This window comes from Prionailurus viverrinus, chromosome A2 (genome assembly GCF_022837055.1).
Source record: "Prionailurus viverrinus isolate Anna chromosome A2, UM_Priviv_1.0, whole genome shotgun sequence".
Lineage (NCBI taxonomy): Eukaryota > Metazoa > Chordata > Mammalia > Carnivora > Felidae > Prionailurus > Prionailurus viverrinus.
This window is the reverse complement of record NC_062562.1, coordinates 80,523,135-80,545,363: the sequence shown is the minus strand read 5'-3', so window position 1 is coordinate 80,545,363 and position 22,229 is coordinate 80,523,135. Positions and strand designations below refer to the sequence as shown.

The 22,229-nt window shown below is 40.5% G+C and overlaps 1 protein-coding gene across 1 annotated transcript in view; it reads left to right on the top strand.

Moving 5' to 3' along the window:
* The window catches only part of LHFPL3 (LHFPL tetraspan subfamily member 3), a 405,436-nt gene that overhangs the window by 49,109 nt on the left and 334,098 nt on the right, over positions 1-22,229 (top strand). The gene's annotated exons all lie outside the window — the stretch shown is intronic.

Genomic DNA, 22,229 nt, shown 5'->3' with positions numbered 1-22,229 from the left:
AAAAAAAAGGAAATCGTTTGAAAAAATGAATACACTGAAGTAGACTAAAATGAAATGATGGAAGTAAAATAGAATTTGAAAAAATTCACACAAAAGAAAAAATATCATACAAAAAATGAAAGAAAACTATTTTTAATAAAAGTTGAAAATAAAAATGATTTTTTTCTCTTTCTGTATTCAAGAAAAAGAAAAGAAACGAAAAAGAGAGAAGAGAAAAAAAAGAAAGAAAATTGAATAGATGTGGCAGCTAACAGACTGAAATACGAATGAAATTACTTCGTTTTACCCTAGAAGTATGAAGCACTCTAGAGTCCATTAAACTAACAGGTGGTGAGACTTGTGTTCTTGAAGAGTGAGGTTAGCCCAGTTGGGCAGGGCTTAGGTTGACGGCTCTGTTCTCCACTAGATGGCGCTGCTAGCCCACTGGGGTGGATTGTTGTGGAGCTCTTTGGTGCATATGCACATGCCCTGGGGTGGTGATAATAGCACCACCCAGCTACCCAGTCTCTAGAATTGGAACTCTGTTCTCCCTGATCAGCAATTGCGTACCCATCATTTGTCTTTGGCTTCTGTCCACTCCCCGCTTTTACACTGCTCGTGACCAAGCCCCAGGCCGAAACTCCCTCCCGAGTTTTGTCTCAGATTCGGTGTTTTCCCCAGCCCCTTACTTCTGAGGGACTGTGGGTTTGACCCGTTCTGCCCCTCTGCATAGGGTCTCACCGAGCCATGGCTGCACCCAGGGATGTTTGTGGGACTGCCCTGCTGCTGATGCCCAGAGACTGCGGCCAGGTGCCAGCCTGCACCAAAAAAAGTTCACGAGATAGTGTAGCAGCAGCATTTCAGGCATTATGGAAAATGACAACACACATGTGGCACCAGGCTTCACCCTTAATGACCTTGTTCCAGCACCAGCGAATGTAGCCGTTCTCTGGGGTCTTCTGAGTCCACGTGGCCTCACAGCCTCTACCAAATATCCTTCTAACATTGGAACCTCTTTTCCCTGTGTGGCCTGAGAACCTCCCGGATCCCACTCTGCTCCTGGGGATTCGCCGTTCCCACCAGAGCGCAGCCAGGTATTGAGCTGCGGAGTTGCAGACTCTGCACTCCCCCTGTTTACAGTCTGAATGGAATTTAAACCCATCCTTTCTCCTTTCTCCTTTCTCCCTTTTTAGTTCATTCCCTGTGGCTGTTTTCAGTTTTCCACTTTCTCTCAGGCTGCTTTTGGGGAGGGGTGCTTTTCCCCTAACTTCCCCCCCCCCAATCTCCATCCTCTCTCAGCACACAAGAGCGGCTCCTTGCCCTCCTTGGCTTCTCTGTCCCCAAGTTCACCTCTCCACATCATGTACCTGCTGAGTTCTGTGGTTCAGGTTGTACAGATTGTTGTGTTAATCCTCAGATGAGTTTTCTAGGTGTGCAGGATGGTTTAGTGTTGGTCTGGCTGTATCTCATGGACACATGAGACACAAAAAACTTCCATGCTGTTCCACCGTCTTGGTTCCTCCCCCCTACCCGAGCAGATTTGTTGTAGAGATGGGTGAGTCCATTTGTGGATTGCTGATTTTTGAAAAATAGCCAAGAAAGAGAAAACAGATAAACCAAACAGCACTGCCGAATGTAGGGCTTTTTTTTTTTCATTTATTTTGCTAAGTGTGGATGGCTGTTAATTACATATTTATGATAAGATTTCATAGCTTGGCTGTGAATGTCCTGAAGCATGTTTTCTTTTTCCTTTTTTAAATTGTTTTATTTTGAGGGAGAGAGAGTATGAGCACATGTGCACAGCAGGGGAGGGAGCACAGGGAGAGGGAGAGAGAGCATTTTAACCAGGCTCCATCTCATGACTGTGGCATCATGGCCTGAGCTGAAATCAAAAGTCAGGTGCTTAACTGAGTGAGCCACCCACATGTCCCTGAAGCATGTTTTCTAAACGTGATAAAGTCTGGACTGCATCGGCCCTCTTGCTCCATTATTCTGCTATTAAATTTGATCTTGGAAGTGGCTTAAGTTTTCTGTTGCCTTTGTAGATTAATTATATTGGGGTGGGGTTAGGTGGGATCTGATCAAACTAAAATACCAGAGAGACATTCTCAATTTTTGAGAAGTTCTATGAAATTTCTACCTTTACCGCACAGGCATAATACATTTAATCATCAGAGAGAACTGTTTCAGTGTTGAGTTCTGAGGGCCTTATGGGCTACAAATGTACAGGCAACCCTTTTATTACCTACTTGGCAAGGAAATGCCCTGTGTTTAACTCGTAATCTGAGTGAACATCTTTCTTATTCTCCTATTTCCAGATTAGAGAACTGATATGTTGTTATAGTCAAGCTTCTGTGTCTGAAGATGGGATTCAACTTTTACCCCTTCCTCGTATTGATGTTGGGCCAAGTACAGTGGGCTGCTAATGGCTTTGGGATATAGACTGTCAGATTGTAGGTAGGCAGAAGAAGGAGACTGCTGCTTTATTGATGACAGTAGCCCAAAGTAGTGGATTTGGCAATATCAGCATAACGGATGTGTGTATCCCGACTTAGAAATTCTAGAGCTGTTCACATCGTATTGGAAAAAAAAATGTGTGTGTATTTGGTTTGTTTATTTTTGGTTTTGGCTGCCCAGACAAATAAAATGGCATTGTCGTGACTTGCAGATGAAAGTAGGTGCTGCTGGGAGAGTTCTAGGACTTGGGGTCAGGGAGTATCCCACAGTAAACATATTTTTTTAATTTCATCCAAAGACGCAAGAGAAAGATTCTTTCTCTGTAACGGTCCATTTACTGTAAGAAGCTGTGTCACCAAGGCTTTCTTTCCTCTCATACTTCTGAACTTTGAGCCTTCAGCTCAGAAGCACTTAGAAATTTGTCATTGTAATTCTTTGGCTATCATTTCTTGCCTATGAGCCCAGCTTTCCTCTGTTGGGTATTCAGTGCTCTTGCTGGGTTGTCTATCCACTGAGAGCAGTACTGAGCAAGGCTGTCAGCTCATTAGTAGTGGGGCGTGGGTTAAGGTGTAGTTGGAATTCAGGAGGGCTGAATTAGGAGGCCTTTCCAGGCAACCTTTGCTGTGGGTCCTGCACTTTATTTTCCCCAGCAGGACAATTTGGGTTTGAATAACATTTTCCTTGTGGTGAAAATCCCTATCCAGAATCTTTTGAAAGGAAGCATGAGGGAGAAAGGATGGAAGGTACCTGAATGATTCAAGTTTGGGACTTTTAAGACTAATTTTAGCTTAGCACGAAGCTTCAGGATGCTGGCCAAGACAAGATGCTTATAGACACCCCAACTACCTGAATGGGGTGGAGGAAGTGGGGACCCACATATCTGGCTTGTTATCATCTGTTCCTTTATGCCCACCAGCACTTCCTGACTTTTATTTATTTCTTTGTTCCTACCTCTGCCTGAGGCTTTCCTTTTCTGTTCCTGATTCTCAGCTGCAACATCTTTGTCCTGTTTCCAAACATGGTGTGTGTGTGTGTGTGTGTGTGTGTGTGTGTGTGTGTGTGCACGCGCGTGCATGTGTGTTTGTGTGTGTTGTTTTGCTTTGTTTTGTTTTTCTTCACATAGCATTCCCACAGACCAACAGTTCTATCATTTCCAAAGAGATATCTCCTTTTGGATACCTCTGTACTGGCCTCCTGGAAGGGCATGGCCAGTTTGTTCTGCACTGATACTAATATTAATTAAGCACCTAGTATGTTCCAAGCATTGTGCCAAATGCTACCTACATAGAATATTAATTTGTGATAGACAAAGTAATAATAATGTAAGAGTTAAGATGTAACACTATGTGCCAGACACTTTTGTACACTCCTTCTGCGTATTTACTTGTTTTATATTCACAGCAATTCCATGAGAGTTATAGCAGTCAGATTGTCTCCAGGAGACAGAACCCACACCATTTTTAAAATAGGTTTATTGTGTATAATTTGTATACCATAAAATTTACCCATGGTAAGTGTGCACATCAATGAGTTTTAGTAAATCTGTAGGTTGTGAAATCATTACCATAAGCCAGTTTTAGAGCCTTTCCATCACTCTCTGGAAATCTCTTGAGCCTGTTTGCAGTCAGTACCTGCCCCCATTCCCAGCTTCATGCAACCACTGGTTTGTTTTAGATCTCTATGGATTTACCTTTCCTGGACATTTCATACAAATGGATCCTACAGTATATAGTATTTTGTGTCTGGGCTCTTTCACTTGCATAACGCTTTTGAACATTATACTTGTTGTGGGTATCAGACGTTTGTTCCTTTTCATAACTAAGCAGGATTTTATTGTATGGATACACCATATTTTGTTTATGAATCCCCAATTGATGGACATTTACATTTCTTCCAGTTCTGACTGTTATGAAAAAATGTTTGGGCATATGCTTTCTTTTCTTTTGGATAGATTCCTAGGACTAGAATTACTTGGTTGTATGATAAGTTTAAAAGTTTATTTATTTATTTTGAGACAGAGACAGAGAGAGCAGGGGAGGGACAGAGGGAGAAGAAGAGAGAGAATACCATGCCAGCTCCATGCTGTCAGCGCAGAGCTCGACGCGGGGCTTGAACCCACAAACTGTGAGATCATGATCTGAGCCAAAACCAAGAGTCGGAGGCTTAACCTACTGTACCACCCAGGCACCCCTGTATGATAAGTTTACGTACAAGTTTTTAAGAAACTAACAAGCTGTTTTTCCAGAGTGGATGTGACCTTTCACATTCTCATGAGCAGTGCATGAGAGTTCCAGTTTCTCCACATCCTTGCTCACTCTTGGTCTTTTCTGTCCTTTGGATGATAGCCATATGAATAGATGTCCAATGGTATTTCATTGTGGTTTTAATTTGCATTTCCTAAATGAATAATGATTTTGAGCACTGTTTTCATGCACCCGTTAGCCATTCATATGTCTTACTTGGTAAATTGTCCATTGTTTGTCTTCTTATTTTTGAGTTGTAAGACTGCTCTGTCTCTCTCTAATATTCTGGATACAAATTTGTTATCACATATGTAGCTTTCAAATGTTTTCTCCCTACCTGTAGCTGTTTTTTCCCCCCACACACCAGTTGTTTTGGTAGAGAGAATTGCGTATGAAGAATTATTAACCATGTGAACATACATGTCAACCATGTACTGAAGAACTGAAGGGGCAAAAGGAAACACAAAGTTTCATGGAGGCAACCACTGCAAGAGGCAGCTAACACCTCTAAGGATGGGAGGAATACAGGGAAGAGGTTGGAATGACAGGACTTGGGAGCATGGAGAAGGAGCTGAAACTTAATCCTTTGAGGAGAGGATGCTGCCCGGGTTGGTGCTGGTGTCTTTGAGGGGTACGATGAGCTGGTTCTCGGGGTGCTGGGGAAACTGCAGACCAGAGTCAACAGATGCCCCTGGAACTAACTGCCACTGATGGGAAGAACAGGGGGCAACTGTCTGGAAGGTCAGGAATGCCCTTTTTTAAATGTTTATTTATTTTTTGAGAAAGAGAGAGAGTGAGCGAGCGAGTGCAAGTGGGGTAGGGGCAGAGAGAGATGGTGACACAGAATCTGAAGCAGGCTCTAGGCTCTGAGCTGTCAGCACAGAGCCCCATGCGGGGCTCGAACTCATGAACCGTGATATCGTGACCTGAGCTGAAGTCAGATGGCCAACTAATCGAGCCACCCAGTTGCCCCAAGAAGTCCCTTCTCCCCCTTCCAGCCTCCCTGTCTCCATCCAGCACCCCCAATTGGCACATCCTAACAAGGAACAAGGTGGCAAAAGCAGAAATGTGGCTTGCAGATCCAGCATCAGGGCGTAGAGTACAGAAGGGTGGGATTGAAATTGATAGATTGTAGCTTACTGACTGAGATGGGTAGGTGCAGCCATTATTCCTATTTTACACGTGAGAGCACTGAGGAAGAAAGAAATTGTATAACTTTCCCAACATTTTCAAGCTGATAAATAATAGCTGGGATCTGAACTCATGTGTCTGGCTCCAGAGCTCCTTGTCTTGTCTGCTACTTAGTCTGCCTTTCTGATCCAGCCATAGGTTGTAATAAAAAAAAATGGTTAGCAAACAGTGCACCTGCCTGTTGTGAATTCTTGGATTTTCTGTGGTCTTATTAGTTGAGAAAAGCCATAGTTCTTCTGGATTCTTGGAAGTGTAGGAGAGTTAGAGAGTTCTAGACCCTACTTAGACCCCAGACAGTGAGCCTCTACATGGTTTATGCCACTTCTCCCTTCATAACACAGTCTCCCACTTTCTTTTTGTTAAAAAAATATTTTTTTATTCTTTGAGAGAGAGACAGAGTGCAAGCAGGGGAGGAACGAGAGAGAGACAGAATTCGAAGCAGGATCCAGGCTCTGAGCTGTCAGCACAGAGTCCAACGCGGGGCTCGAGCTCACGAACCACGAGATCATGACCTGAGCCAAAGTTGGATGCTCAGCCGAAGTCTGAGCCACCCAGACACCTCAGTCTCCCACTTTCAGTTCTTCACTTTCTACAATATTTAAATGGTTTATTAACAAGGGCACATGGTTTTTCTCCCTAGTGTTACCTGTGGGGAGTGGGGATAATTGGCTTTAGACGATAATCATTTAGGGTACGGTTCTCTCTTAAGAGTCCAATTCATTTGACTCTGCCTTTCTTCAGTTGATTATACATTTCTCTCCTATTTTTTAGTTGTTTTCTAGTTCTCTGAGTTTCAGAATATAGTTCACTGTTTTAACTTTGGACATGAACTTGATGCTTTCATTGATTAGCTTGCAAATTCTGGAATAGTGATACTACCGTGATTTCCCCCAACTGAGAAATTAAGCACATTTTCTTTTTTTCCAAATGAGTCACAATATGGATGTTACACATGTATAATCAGTTCCATAGGCTGTGTGGTACTCCTTTGCTTAGAATTTGAAAGTGACGTTTCAGATACTTGTATACGAGTATAGGCACATAATTTTCATTAGATAAATAATGTTGCAACAAAATAGAGTAAGCTGCCTGGGATACGCACATAACATATGAGTGTTTTCCCATTTTAAGGATATCCATGTAGGAAATATATATTTTCCCTTACAGATGTATCTAGACCAGAAGTCTGGACCACAATTATCTAAGTGCACATTGAGAACATCAGAGAATATAACACATTTTTGTGGGTGGATTGTTTCAAACAGCCACTAAAAACAGTGTGAATTCATCCAGAGTGGTCAGGACTTACGCGCAACTTGAGTATTGTGGCTGGAGGCACTCATGGGTCCACCCACAACATAAAAATCCAGCCTCTAATGGTCTGGGAGGTTGTAGGGAGGCTAATTTCTCACATATACTTTGTCTTTTAGGCTCTTGTTCTTTTCTGATCCCGGGGCCTGTGAAATGGAAATTCAAGGTCGCAGTTCTAAATGTATGATGTTGCTGTGGGACCAATAGGAACAGTAAATCTGATACTTGCATTTAAGTATTAGTATAGTTCTTGATTCATCTGTGACTTCAATGTTTCCAGGATGCTGTTTACATTGTTATTTCGAAGATCAGCTGTTTGTAATTCTATTATACATTATCCAGTGAGTGGTCGAATAATGAATTAATCAAAATAAAACACTCCGTGCCTGTCATTGATATACTTCTGAGTAAAGAAAAATGTCTATGATTTAAACATGCATTTCCCAAAGATTTCCCAAGAGATGCTTTAAAAAAAAAACAAACAGTTCCATGGTCAAATAAGTTTGTGAACTGCCGCACGCCCTAGTCATAAAGCATATTAACATGTTAAAGATTCTGAGAAGTCCCACAATAAATAATGCTGTTGAACTTCGTTAATCCATCATGTTCTGCTTACGTGACTATTAGGTCTTCTTTTCCATGTAACATCTAATGGAACAGTGTATCCATTTGGTATATACTGCTTTAAGTAAATGTTTCAAGACAAGGAGGTGCTCGAATTTTACCTGCAAGTAACACCAAGTGAAAAAGTCTTTCTGTACCTGTTTGTGCAGTAGCAGCCCCATTTCAGGAAAAATTGTGAAATAAATGAAATGGACTTTTGCTTGGATAAATCTAGGAAACAGTTGGTTCAGAAGTATTATATAAGTGTTTAATATTCGTGAAGATCTTTTTGCTTTCTAGCTATTGATGGTATGTTATAACCTGCCATCCCTTTACTCCCCATGCTGGAAGAAACATGTCTTGAATATTTGTTGGGTTGGAGGGTAATTCTCTTATCTGGGAATGGATATTAAAGTTTCTTTGCAGACTAGGGTTGGGGGAGTGAAAGACACGTATTAAAAATGGACATTAAGACACAGCATGAGAAGTACTATGTGGGAGTTGCCTGGGATGTTAGAAACACACAGAGCCCTGTCTTCACCTAATGGGATGGTTTTGGTAACAAACTCCTGTGAACTGCATCACAGGCACTAATGTTATTGCAAATAATTGCAAACATATTGCAAATGTTATTGCAAATTGAATTTTACTTGGAAGTAACACCAAGTACTGGTGGACTTTATGTGTTTTTGTATTCTTAGGTCCTATGCACATGGTAAACATGAAATTATTTTTTTGAATCTTCAGTGAACTAGTAGAATTGGAAGCAGAATGTTTTGACCCCATATGTCACTCGGGTCATATTTCTTTGCCTTGCTACTGTTATTTGCATCAAGCGATAAATATAAACTATTAGTGTATTTTAAGTGTAATTCATAATAAATTTTATCTGTAGAAATGATAATGCAAAGTAAGAATGCAGATGATAAACACTGTGTATTGTAGTATTTCGTATGTTTGGAAGACTGGTTTTAAAACCAAATATGTTTAGGTAAAATAGAATCTGTAAAAATTGACCTGGGAAAAATTGGACTTGATCAAAATAATGAAAGTAATATGAAATGAACAAGACTCAAAATTATACATTGTTAAATTTATTATTGGCTAAGGGTTCATATGACAACATTTAGATTTGCAAGATTTGACCCCAGGAAAATAATTAAATTTGGTAGAAACAATGGGGGTAAAGTAAATCTCACAGACACTACCCTGGACAGTAGTATTCTGTAAGATCTTACAGGTATTCTGTAAGATCAAGAACCTGCTGTCATTAAATTTACATTTTAGGGGCATCTGGGTGGCTCAGTTGGTTGAGCGTCCGACTTTGGCTCAGGTCATGATCTCACGGTCCATGAGTTCGAGCCCCACATCAGGCTCTGTGCTGACAGCTCAGAGCCTGGAACCTGCTTTGAAGTCTGTGTCTCGCTCTCTCTCTGCCCTCCCCCCCCCATTCACTCTCTGTCTCTCTCAAAAATAAATAAACATTAAAAAATTTTTAAAAATTACATTTTGATGCGAAAGACTGTACACAAGTAAAAAGTATATATTTTCAGGTAGTTTTTATTGCAGTGAATGTGTAAGGAAGTTTTCATATAGAACTTTTCAGTGTCTCCTCAGGTGCCAGGAACCCCTAGCGAGGGAGATGGTGGGTGGGATCCCTGATGTCATTTATCTCCCCGACAGGGGCCAGGGTAACACTGGAAGTTTTCTCTTTTCCTTTCTCCTCCTAATATCTCTGCTACTTTGCTTGGAAGGTAGACTGTCATGGTGATTACATGGGGCTGAACTGGCAGGGGTTTGTGAAAAGTCACATCCTGAGAAAGAATTTCTGCCCTGCAAAAGCTTTTGTCAACATATACTTCTCAGTATCAAGAAGGTAATAAGGTTGGTGAAGCATCTGCTCTGGGCTGGCAAGGAAGCTGTGTGCCAGACTCCTCCTCGTTGTTAGAATATATTGGTAAATTGTGTCATTTTCGTCATTTTACCCGTGATATTTATACATCTACGATTCAGAAGATACTGTTTTTCCTTCAAAGTTCTAGGAGTCCTGCAAAGCCACTGAGCCCTGTTACTGGTACGTACTATACCTGGGTTATGCCTTTAAAATTTTGATATTTGATGCGGTGTAAAGTTTAATTTTCATGTTGGTGATTGTGCTTGGTAAGGACAAAGAGGAAACATCACACATTGGCTACATTTTCCCAAATACCTGGACGTTTTCCAGTTCCCCACTAACTCTATTAGGACTGCAGGAAGGTCAAAAATAGCCCAGTTGTGGGTGGCAGGGGACTGGATGCATTGTGACACCTTGTAAAGTTCCATGCCTTGTGAAATCACAGGATACGAGGAAAGAATTTGCTGACTCACCTGTCATCTTCACAGGTGCGTGATGTAAACCACCCCTGTGAAAGGTGACTGGGAGAGGGTTTGCTGGAGAACCTCTTGCAAAACACAACTTTTATTTCCCTGCTTATTCGTTACTTGGAAGGAGACATAATTCCATTCCTTTCTTTCTTTTTAATGTATATTTATTTCTCAGAGAGGGAGCAAGCAGGAGAGGGGCAGAGAGAGAGAGAGAGAGAGAGGGAGACAGAGGATCCGAAGCAGGCTCTGTGCTGACAGCAGAGAGCCTGATGTCAGGCTTGAAATCATCAAGGAGCTCATGACCTAGGCTGAAGTCAAGACGCTTAACTGACTGAGCCAGCCAGACTCAGGAAAAGGTGGAAAATCAGGAAAATCAGGTTTTGATGTCTCAAAAAGGCACACAGAGGTAGAAAAAAGAAGGGTTTAAGGAAAGGGGGCACTTCACTCGTTGCCTGGAAAAGAATCTTTTCATCATAATATTTTCTTATGTTTATTTTTTAAGACAGAGAGAGAGAGAGAGAGAAAGAGACAGAGTGTGAGTGGGGGAGGGGCAGAGAGAGAGAGAGGGGGAGACACAGAATCTGAAGCAGGATCCAGGCTCTGAGTTGTCAGTGCAGAGCTGGAACCCAGGCTTGAACCCACAAACTGTGAGGTCATGACTTGAGCCGAAGTCAGGCACTTAACCAACTGAGCCACCCAGGCGGTGCCCCTCTTCTTGCTCTTTAGATTCAGTTTTTAAAGAAATGACAGAAGCCTGATTGCTTCGAATACTTAAAACCATCCATTGACTTCTCTGAAGAATCAACTTGCACCTGTGAGGAACTGGGTCAATTAACATAAGTTGACTCACTGTTTTCAGTGACAGTTGGTAAAACAGTGACTGCTCCACATTTCACCCCCATCCCCACCCCCAAATCATTGCAGTGTCTTCTCATCACTCCATAACCTCTGGGAAGGACAAATCTGCGTATTAAAAAAGCTAATAATGCTTGCAACGTATCCCTGTGTCTTCTCAATAATAATAGATATATTTTTATTTGTCTTAAACTTAAAAGACCTAGAGTTTACTTGCCTGTGGCTTCTTCAAATCTTGTAAAAATTCCATCTGGTGAAAATACAATGGATGCAGCATTGCACCAGAATCTTGAACTTTCCCAAATAAAATTTATCTTCAGCCTAATCTTTTTAAAAATACCAACTCTTTGGGGAGTATAATTTTCATATAATGAAGTATACTCACTGCACGTGTACAGTTGGGAGTTTTGACCAACTATACACCTAAGTAACACTATTAGGAGGTAGAACCCAGAACGTTCCTCCTGCCCCTTTGCTGTCATTCCCTTCACCCTTGACCCAGGCAACCACTGATGTACTTTTTTGCCATTATCGATTAGTTGGCATTTTCTTTTCAGCGAGTTGGAGTATGCAAGGTGGGGTTGTATGCTTCTTTTGCAGAGCATGTTTTTTCAGCTTCATCAAAATTGTTATTTATCATTAGTTCATTTCTTTTCATTGCTGAATAGTATTCTGTTATATGGATGTATTGTCTTTGTTCCCCTGTCGACGAGAATTTATGTGTTTCCAGGCTTTAGCTGTTACGAATGAAGCTTCTATTACATTCACCATTCAGGTATAAGTCTTCGTGTTGACACATGTTTTCTTGGGTAAATATGTAGGAATGGAATTTCTTGGACATAGGGTAAGTTCATGTTTAACTTCTAAGAAATTGCTGGACTATTTTCCACACTGGCTGTATCATTTTACATTCTTACCAGCAATGTACCAGAGTTCCACTTTCTCCATGTTTTTGTTCACATCACTGTTGCCTGTCTTCTGATTGTAGCTATTCAGTGGATGTAATGGTGGTATCTCATTGTCTTAATTTGCATTTCTCTGATGACTAGTGATGATGTTAAGCATCTTCTCATGTGCTTATTCGCCGCTAGCATATCTTCTTCAGTGAAGGGTCGTTTCAAATCTTTTGTAAGATTTTGGTGTGAGAGTTCTTCATATATCCCTGATACTGGTCCTTTGATATATATGTAGATCTTGAATATTTCCCCCAGTCTGTGAGTTGCCTTTTCAGTTTCCTTGTGCCTTTTTTAAAAAGTAGGCTCCATGCCCAGCTGTGCAGCCCAGCATGGGGCTTGAACTCACAATACTGAGATCAAGACCTGAGCTGAGGATCAAGAGTTGGATGCTTAACCGACTGAGCTACCCAGGTGCCCCCCCCCCTTTTCATTTTTTTTAATAGAATCTTTCAAAGTGTTCAGTTTGTCAATAGTTTTCTTTATCCTTTAGGTTCTTTTTTTTTTTTAATTTTCTTTGAAATGAAAAGACAAAGCTGAATTCATTGTTTTCTAGAGACATTACTGTGCTGTTTAGGCACAGGCTTTGAGCAGATCTGACTATTAATCTTGTATTGGATTTTGAGACGGTGGTGAGTTCAGGGATTGGCGAACTTTCAGACTTATAAGTGTGTTGACATCATCTAGAGAAGTGATAATGTGTGTGAGACTGTTACTGATTTGTTGGCGCTCAGTGGTGTTTATTGAAGTGAATCTTTTCTTGGTTGGCTGATTTTCAGAATCAAGGGCTTGTCTTGATGGCTTAGCAAAAGCTCGTCCACTGGTTTGAGTTATCATTGATCCCCTGAACTTAAAACTGGCTCTGATTTCTAGTTATTACCATGGGAATGTGGGAACTTATATTTTTAAGTCTCCCAATACATCATCCATTGTATTGCTCCTAAATCTGAAACCAGGAACCAATCATATCAGGGGAGAGTACTGACTTTTATTTTATAAACTTTGCACAGAAGTTTTGAAGGAAATGGTACCAGATGGCCTGGACATACAGACCTTGCTGTTTCTTGCCTGTCTTCCTTCAGTCCATCCGGGTCCACTTCGAGGGCAAACTTGGAAATCTAGAATGATTGGCAGATCCCTGATGCTGCTCCAGGACTGAGCCAGGTCTCCAAATTGGTCTCTCAGGGAATTTGAAGTAATTTAAAGGAATAGTCCATACTTCCTGGGCATTCCTCAGTGCAGACCAGCTTGAATCAGACGAAACTAACTGCCGACATTGGGGAATTTCCCTGGTAAGTTTGTTAGCGTGCCTGTCCATTATTGATGCTTTCTTGAACATGAGAGTGGAGTTCCTTCCTTATTCCAAGAGGCTAGTAATGGGGTTTTTTAAGGATCAGGAAGCATCTGAGAGAAGTACCATATATAAAATAATAAAGTGTTTGTTTTTTCAAATCTTGGATAAGTCAACTATTTTAATTGTCCAAGCTGGCACTAAGGAAGCAGGACATCTGAGGAAGAGGGTGGTATAACAAACACATTAATCTAATAGATTTTTCTGTAGGTGCACCAGTTAATGCTTCTAGGACATGATCTAGTAGAGCAAAAGCTACCGAACTCTCTGGGAGGAAGTCACAAAGTTTCATGTAAATGTGTAGATCCATTTGGAACTTCAGGGGAAACAGAAATGGGGGAACAGGGCTTCTTAGCATGGTTGCTGCTCTGCTTTGTAGAGGAAGCAATGGATGTGGGTGGAGCCATAGTCTGGGGTTCTCAGTCCTAGCGCTGTCCCAGATTTTACCAAATCTTAGGCTTGCCTTGTTGGGAAATGCCATATTTGAGTATTTACTGGACTGGTTATATGAAAATTCTCTAACTAGAGCGGACAATTTGAATTCTGTCCATGGTATAGATTAAATGAGAAAAATAAACTTCCTATTTGTTGGTATTATAAAGTCTTATCTGTTTCATTATGACATAGCATATTCTTATTAGTAAGCCTGGTGGTTAAGAGCATAGCATTGAACTTCAGAATGATCGTCTTACTGTCACAATTCTGTTGCTTAACAGCTGTGTGACCTTGAATACATAATTGTATCTTCTCTGAGCCTGCAAAATGGGGATATAAAGAATCCATCATATAGAATTTTCTTATGAAGTTTCATTCAGGTAATCCATATGCTGGGCACATGGTGAGTCCTTAATAAATATTAACTATGATTTTATTTAAAATAACATACTTGTAGGGATATATATGTATATATATATTGAGAGATGAAAATTAAGAGATGTTAGATGTTGAGATCAGAAACAATAATCCAGCACATGGTAATGGATGTTTCTAACAGAAGTTTCAAGAAGAAATGGAACATAAACAGAATTTATAGTATAAGTAGAAGAAAACATTCCAGGGCTCAAGGAAGACCTGAATCTGCAGATTGAGTTTACCATGTTTCAGGAAAAATTAATGAAAATACCTGTAATTGAAACAAAATCTGTGTGGTATTTTTGAATTTCAAGAGTAAAGAAAAATTCTGACAAGCATTCAGTAAGGGACAAAGGTTTCCTACAATGGAATAAAAAGTCAAGTTAATCTTAGACATCTCCCTAAGATGAAGACCATGTGTCAACAGAATTTTAGGAGAAACATTTGTGACTGAGGAATTCTAAACCATATATGCCTGAAGGAATCAGAAAGACATTCTCAGATTTGGAAGGGCTTAGAAAATATGTCATTTATATACAACCTTGAAAATTTTACTTATAGGCATTCTCTAGCCAAGAAAGAATGAATAAAAACAAAGAAAGCCAGAAACTTGAGGAATTCATGTCATGAAAGGCATCATTGTGAACATTGAAATCAGTTGTGTAGATTTAATTCTTAATTATTGCAGATTTGTTTATTGAGTAGAATGTAACAATTATTATGAGAGAAAATAAATACTAGCTTAGAATTTATAAACTTGGTTAGAAAATCTTAAATTATTTTTTAAAATAGCAAGTGTTCTGAAAAAGTATGGAAAAATAGGGGCGCCTGGGTGGCTTAGTCGGTTAAGTGTCCGACTTCAGCTCAGGTCATGATCTACGGTCTGTGAGTTTGAGCCCCGTGTCTGCTGTGCTGACAGCTCGGAGCCTGGAGCCTGCTTTGGATTCTGTGTCTCCCTCTCTCACTGCCCTTACCCCACTTGCACTCTATCTCTCTCTCAAAAATAAATAAAAACATTAAAAAAGGTATGAAAAAATAAAATATAATCCATGTTGTAAATGATAGACTGCAAAGGAAGGAACAAAGTACTATGCAAACAAAAACAAAAACAAAAACAAAAAAAAACAGCACAAACATGACAAGGTTAAAACATAGTGATCACCGATGACTACATTAAGTTATGACTGTAAGTTAAAGTGGGTGCTCCTCCTCTACGCATTAACCAAGATTTACAGATCAAGTCCATTAAGAAGAGAGTTCCATAGAATGTCGTATGCATGAGCAGATGTTAAAGTGGGTGATTCCAAAAGCTCTACTACAATTGAGCTTGTAGGATTTCTGCCTTATACTCTTAAAAGCTTATCTTTTCCATGTTTCCATGTGATGCCATTCAATACATAAAGATTGATGACTATTATCTCTTTATTGTCGACCTTACCCGCTTAACCCCCTTTGCCTTGCATTGTGTTATGGATGATTTCTTTCTCCCTCTTCGCTTCCTTCCCTCTTCACCTTTCTTCATCTCTTCCTTTGTTCAACATGCAGTTATTGAATGTTTACTAGATATCAGGCACTGCACTTATTCTTCTAAAGTTGCAGGTAAAACAGCTATGGTCCCTGCTCTCATGGAACTTAAAACCTACTGACAAATTAGGATTGTGACTCCTGTTTCCATTATTGGCCTGTTGAAGCTGTGCTCCTCCATTTACCATAAAATGTGAAAAATGAATAATGGGAAATGGATTTTGACTTAAAAATCTAAATCTCATTGCTTCCACTGGAACAGACACAGTGGAATGATGAGAGATATTAATTTGATTAAAAATGCCAGACGGGCGCCTGGGTGGCTCAGTGGGCTCAGCGTCTGACTCTTCATTTCAGCCCAGGTGATGATCCCAGGGTTGTGGGATCAAGCCCTGCGTCTGGCTCTGTGCTGACCTTGGAGACTGATAAAGGTTCTCTTTCTCTTCCTCTGCCCCTCTCCCCAGCTCACTCTCGTGCTCCATTGCTCTTTCAAATTAAAAAAGAAAAAAAAGCCAAAGCTAGGCATAAAAATGCAAACCCTTGTTTATCGTCTGAGCTAGCCTTTGGAAAGAAATTGTGAGGTACACAGAAGTATGTTTTGTTCCCCATTGCGTGTTCCTGGTCTCCATTCTGGGATACTTTGCTTTCCTTATCTCTTCATATAGTTCCCTTCCTAAAACATTTTGGCTCCTCAGACTCATCCAGGTGCCTGGATGCAGAAGGAATTCTTCATTGTCTAGAGCAGTGGATCTTCAAGGGTTTTCCCTGGACCAGCAACATGAGCATCACGGGGGAATTTTGTTAAAAATGCAAATTTTCAAGCCTTCTCCTATCCCTACTGAATCAGAAACCCTGGGAGGTGGGGCTCAGAAGTTCGGATTTGAAAAAAATTTCTTTTAAGTTTATCTATTTTGAGGAGGGGGGGATGGGGTGGGGCAGAGAGAGAGAGAAAAAGAGAATCCCAATTAGGCTCTGCACTGTCAGTGCAGAGCCCAATGCAGGGCTTGAACTCACTAACCCTGAGATCCTGACCTGAGCTGAAACCAAGAATCCGACACTTAACCGATTGAGCCTCCAGAAATTTGTATTTAACAAATTCTCCAGGTGGTTCTGATCTGGCGGGCTTCAAGCTGGCTGCACGTTGAAATCACCTGGGCAGTTTTGCTAACTACTGGTGATTGAGTCCCACCTCCAAAGATGTTGGATTTAATTGTTCTTGGATGTGGTCTGAGCATCCAGAGCTTTGAACTTGTACAGACAAGGTTGAGTACTGTTGGCCTTGATCTTTATAGACTGTCATTCTCTTTCTATCCCATTTCTGGTCACAGTTTGTGTATCTTATGTCCCACTTCCACAACAAAATCTGAAAAACAAAATAGCCAGTTTCATTAAGATCTTACTGTGGTGAGACGGTATGCAAAGTGCATGCCTGGGCATTGAGACAGATGGCCCTGATTACTGTTGAGGGCTCTGGCACTTACTTGCTATGACTGTCAGCAGGTTACCTCATTTCCTTATGGCTCCATTTTCTCATCTGAAAACCACTAATCAAAATACCTGTTATATCCTTACCACGTGCCAGCCACTCTTAAAGGCAGCCCTATCTGCAGTAATCTGTTCAAAGCAGATCTTTGAGATAAGTACACCATTTGCTCCCTTTCACAGATGAAAAAACTGAGGCACAGTAAGGCACTAGTGCATAACAGAGTCAGGCTTCAAGTTAGTGAGTTTCATTCTACACCCGATGCTCCGTAGTGCCATGCCTTACGCCTCCATGGTCATGACTGTGACAATTAGACCTCGTGAGGTTTTTGTGAGGATCATATGTAGTAACAGATGTGGGGAGCCCTAATAGTACTGAAATATCTGTGCTTTTCCTCTCCTTCCTTTCCTCCTGTGAATAGTGCACGATTTGGTGTTAGTTCTTACGGAGGCTCCTGCCTAACACAGTGACAACGATGTCGGGGTTTCTGGTGCCAAGACAAATTGTAGGTGGGGTCTCGGGAAATGACTGTCATGTCAGTGCCTGTCACAAAGTAGAGGCTTCCTAATCTGTTTAGACAGAGGCTCGCCTTGTCAATCATCGTTAAAGCTAATGTTTTTAATGTACATGCTAATTGGCCCCTGTGAGTGTTCTTCCTTTAACCAGATATACAGATGAACCAGCATTTTAAGATCTTCTGTTTAACAGTTTTTGCCCTCAGATCTTAGCATTTCATTAGCATTTGCTGATTGAATACACAGCACCTGGCTTCTCTTTCAAAGTGTTGCTATAAAGGAACTGTTTCTTTTCTCCTAAGGAGCTACATTTTAACTTCATTTGATTTCTGGATGGAAAGATGTTGCTCTGGGTAAGCCTGGACCTTGTGAGTTTGCTGCTCTTTTTGACAGTATTTAAAGGCTGAAGGTAAGATTATAGGAATTGCTCGTTTTGCTTAAAAAGAAAGCTTTAAACATGCAAGAAAAGGTAGTGGCACTTTTCTTTTTCTTTGTCTTGTTATCAGCGGGAGTTGAGGAGGTCTAATGGCTCTGCACTAAAGGCTAGTTTTGAATCTTCAGTATCAGTAAGGCTTGTTTCTGTGGGCTTTGTAGAATTATTTTTAAGCACATCATCTGTTGTCTGACCTGTAGCAATAGCCATTCAGCTCTCAAAAGAACATTTTCCCCTTCTTCCGAGCTTGACTCCTCCTCGCAGGGCTGAACCTACCACAGAAAGGCGGAGGGTGGCCCCAAGAAACATCAAGAAGGCATTTATTCCTGACCTTTCCTTCTCTAGGTAAGAGGAGCCTTAGATCCTCCATGGTGAAATGCTGTTTTCATTATTTCCAGTCTCCTAAAGCAACAGAAACAAGGCAGAAGTTAAGATTTTAATAGATTCTTAGGCCTCAGTAGCCCAATTATCATTACACATTTGAATTTTATAACATTTCTCTTTGTCCTTTTCTTATTGTGCTAGCCTGACAGGCTACTCAAAAGGATCTGTGTTCCCATACAGATCCATGTACAGGGGGAAAAGGCACTAGACCAACTGATATTGTGGTCCCCATGGTATTTAGAGTTCTTACTGTAAATTAATACGTTAGCATTCCAATCTCACTGAGCTGGGTTAATGAGAAGCTGTCCGGGAGATGTGGCCCCACTTATGTGCTGACAGACTGGCTTTCAGCTGAGTCTGCAAAGCTGAAGGCCAGACTTGGCACCAGAGTAAAATCACCCAGATAATGATTGTCTCTCTAGAAGGCATTTTGGTAGGCAGCCAGCCTGCCTCTCCTGATGACACTTGAGGTCCCTGGGAGGATGGACATTCATCATTTACGCATATGTTCAGTCCCTCATTCATTCAGCCACTCATGTACCAATTCACTTATTCATTCAAGAACATCGAGTGAGTTTTACTTTACTGCCAGGATGAGCTACTTCCTTACCTACGTTATAATACCATGAACTAGCAGTGCTTCTAAGGTGAAGATTAATGCATGCAATGTCACATTCTGTTCTTTTGTTCTTTTAGTGTAGAAGTAAGTTGGAAATACTTATTTTTAAAAGTTTGAGAGGAGGAAGCACTTCTGGAATGGACCTCTGAAAATTGCACTTCCATAAAAGCAATGAGAGCACTGATAAAAGTAATCAAAATCAACTTTTTCAGCACTCTGGAAATTAACCAAAGGCTTGCAAAAATCTGAGAAGGATCTATTCAAAAAAAGTTGAATCTCAGTAAAAACAGTGAGCTTTATTGCATTTTTACTTGTCCTATACCCATCATCCTGTCCCCAGCTCGTAGTGGCCTTGAATACTAGCAGCGTCACAAACATGATAGTTGTGAAAATCAGCAGCCTAGCAGTCACTGTAGTGGGCATGATAGGTTTCGAACTCTTCACAAACTCACATCTCCAGAGCATTGTCATTATCTGATCGGTCTTAAGGTTCCCTAGAAAAGCTTTATTCATAGGGCATTGTCATTATTTGACCTGATTTGGAGCTCATCCTGCAGGTAAGAAATAATCACTGGCAGTTGTTTAATGTCACAGCTTCCTGGGGTGCCTGGGTGGCTCAATTGGTTAAGTGACTTCGGCTCAGGTCATAATCTCAGGTTCTTGGGTTCTAGCCCCGTGTCGGGCTCTGTGCTGACAGCTCAGAACCTGGAGCCTGCTTCAGATTCTGTGTCTCCCTGTCTTTCTGCCCCTCCCCCCACTCATGCTCTGTCTCTCTCTCAAAAATAAACAAATAGTGGGGTGCCTGGGTGGCTCAGTCGGTTGAGCATCCGACTTCGGCTCAGGTCATGATCTCACAGTCTATTGAGTTCCAGCCCCGCGTCGGGCTCTGTGCTGACAGCTCAGAGCCTGGAGCCTGTTTCTGATTCTGTGTCTCCCTCTCTCTCTGACCCTCCCCAGTTCATGCTCTGTCTCTCTCTGTCTCAAAAAAATAAATAAACGTTAAAAAAATAAAAAAAAAAAAATAGTAAAAAAATTTTTTTGAAAAATCACAGCTTCCTGAGGCTGCAATCCCAACTGGGGTAAATAAGAATCTGGCCAAAAATTTAAAGGGAAGTTGTGAGGGGCGCCTGGGTGGCTCACTTGGTTGAGCATCTGACTTTTGATCTCTGCTCAGGTCATGATCTCACAGTTCATGAGTTCCAGCCCCACATTAGGCTGTGCGCAGAGAGCATGGAACCTGCTTGGGATTCTGTTCTCTCTCTTCCTCTGTCTCTGCCCTTCCCCAACTCTTTCTCTCTCCCCTCCCCCACTCTTTCTCTCTGCCTCTCTCCTGTCTCAAAAATAAACTTTAAAAAAATTAAAAAAGAGGAAGATGTGAGAAGCAAGAGGCTTTTTTGGAAAAGTTCTGCCATAGTCAATGGGATCTAGCTGTCATGTCAAGAAAGACCAGAGAATCTCCTAATATCTAACATCCTGCTGACCCTGAGGCTCTGTACAAGCAGGAAGTGAAGGCACTAAGGCAGAATTATAAACTTTCAGAGCATTATAAGTGTGCCCCAGTATACACCTAGAGCCCCTCGGCAAAGGCAGGGAGATTGTTGGTTCAAGGCAATTAAAATCTCTGTCCAATCCTTGGCTGACCATTAAGATCAAGAACAAGAGAAGAACATCCACTCCCACAACTGCTATTCAGCATCCTACTGGAATTTCTAACCAGGGTAATTAGGCAAGAAAAAGAAATAAAAGGCATCAGGATCAGAAAAGAAGAGGTAAACCTATCTGTTTGCAGATGACATAATCTTGTATATAGAAAATCCTAAGGAATCCAACAACAACAAAAAGGATTAGAGCTAATAAATGACTTGATCAAGGTTGCAGGATAAAAAGCTAATATACAATTAGTTGTATATTATTTGTGTTTCTGTACATTACCAATGAATAATATGAAAATTAAGAAATCAATTCCACTTATAATTGTATCAAAAGGAAACAATACTTTAGGAATAAATTTAACAAAAGAAATGTAAGTCTTCTATGCTGAAAACTACAACACATTTTGGAAAAAAATTAAAAAGCTAAATAAAAGGAAAGACATCCTATAGTTCATGGAGTAGAAGGCATAATATTATTAAGATGGCAATAGTCCCCAAATTAATCTACAGACTCAGTGCAACCCCTATTAAAATCTCAGTTTACTTCTTTGCAGAAATTAACACTGCCTAAAATGCCTGTGGACGTGTAAGGGACCCAGAATAACCAAAAAGTCTTGAAAATGAAGAACAGAGTTGGAGGACTCACATTTACCAGTTACAAAATTTAACTGCAAAGCTGTATTATTTAAAACAATGGGGGAGTGGGATAAGAATTGATAGACCAGCAAATAGGGCTGAGAATCCACAAATACACATTTTTAAATTAATTATCTTTAATTTTTTTTTGTTAACTGCCTTTTATTTTCTTATTATCTTATTTTTAAAATTTTAATTCCAGTATAGTTAACATCCAATGTTATATTAGTTTCAAATGTACAATATAGTAACTCAACAATTCTATACATTACTCCATGCTCATCATGGTATTTGTACTCTTAATCCCCTTCACCTGTTTCACCCCTCCCCCTCCCCCATCTGGTAACCTTCTGTTTGTTCTCTGTAGTTAAGAGTCTGGGTTTTTTTGTTTCTCTTTTTTTCTTCGCTCACTTTTGTTATTTAAATTCCACATGTGAGTGTAATCATGGTATTTGTCTTTCTCTGACTTATTTCACTTTGCATTATACCCTCTAGATTCATCCATATAGTTGCATATGGTCCACTGATTTTTTAACAAAGATGTTAAGACCATTCAATGGGGGAAATAATCGTCTTTTCAACAAATAGTAAAGGAATAATTGGATATCTACATGCAAAAGAATGAAATTGGGCCCCCTATCTCACACTATATACAATAATTAACTTACAATAGATATAGACCTAAATGTTAGAATTAAAACCATAAAGTTCTTAGAAGAAAATAGCGCTGTAAATCTTCCCAACTTGGGTAATGATTTCTTAGTTATGGCACCAAAAACACAAACAACAAAAGAAAAAATATAGATAAATTAGATTTCAGCAAA